Genomic DNA, 783 nt, shown 5'->3' with positions numbered 1-783 from the left:
TTGCATCATGCCACTTTAACATTTTCTTTGTGTGTTTACATATGTAAACACACATTTGGATCACCAGTGGACGGAAAGTTCACAGCGAACTCCCAAGGGTCTCTATCAGATGAAGGAAAATTCAACAAAACCGCCGCCAATTTTTCTGGTGCTGTCGCTCCACCGATGTATTGGTCTTCCTTTCCTCCTTTCATTTTCGTACACACACTATTTCGTACAATGAATTTAATTTAAAAAACAACATAAGAAAAAGAATATTCTGTATATTTACATATAGAAAGATAGAAAGAAGTGCGTGTGTAAACGAGGGTCGGTCGGGACGCCGAATGCGCCGATCGCGGACCTGGTAGCCCACTGGCGGCAAAACCTCCCTGCTTATCCAGTTTTCATTTCCTCAGCCTTGACTGAGCTGACATTATCCCTGAAATGCGCCGTTTACAAACAATTGCCTCTTTCAACACATAAAAAAGAATCACATTTCAATTTCCTTTTCTTACATTTGATAACGTTGTCATTCTGAAACATAATACGTCTTTTCCTTTACTTTCTTTTCCACTCCTCTCATGAATCAGAGATTCCGTAGGGGAAGAAAGTTATGTGTCGGAGATGTTCGGCGTAAAGAAGAAGGTATGTTGCAACTCGCCCGAATGTTGTCCGGAGATATAAAGCGTTAAATGTTGGGACGACACGTTTATTCGGTAACACGGTGTTGCTCGATTAATTGCTGGTGTGTCTTCTTCCTCTTCTTCCTTATTTGGAAAGTGCAGTAAGGTAAGCTGATAA

General features: G+C 41.0%; 1 protein-coding gene across 1 annotated transcript in view; it reads left to right on the top strand.

Moving 5' to 3' along the window:
• Nucleotides 1–189: 189 nt before the first annotated feature.
• The window catches only part of LOC119586242 (leukocyte elastase inhibitor-like), a gene marked incomplete at its 3' end in the record, with an annotated part of 8,569 nt that continues 7,975 nt past the window's right edge, over nucleotides 190–783 (top strand). Inside the window, 1 exon segment of the mRNA XM_037934946.1 lies at nucleotides 190–771.

The sequence above is a fragment of the Penaeus monodon genome, chromosome 21 (assembly GCF_015228065.2).
Source record: "Penaeus monodon isolate SGIC_2016 chromosome 21, NSTDA_Pmon_1, whole genome shotgun sequence".
NCBI classification, from domain to species: Eukaryota; Metazoa; Arthropoda; class Malacostraca; order Decapoda; family Penaeidae; genus Penaeus; species Penaeus monodon.
This window is presented reverse-complemented; position numbering and strand designations above follow the sequence as displayed.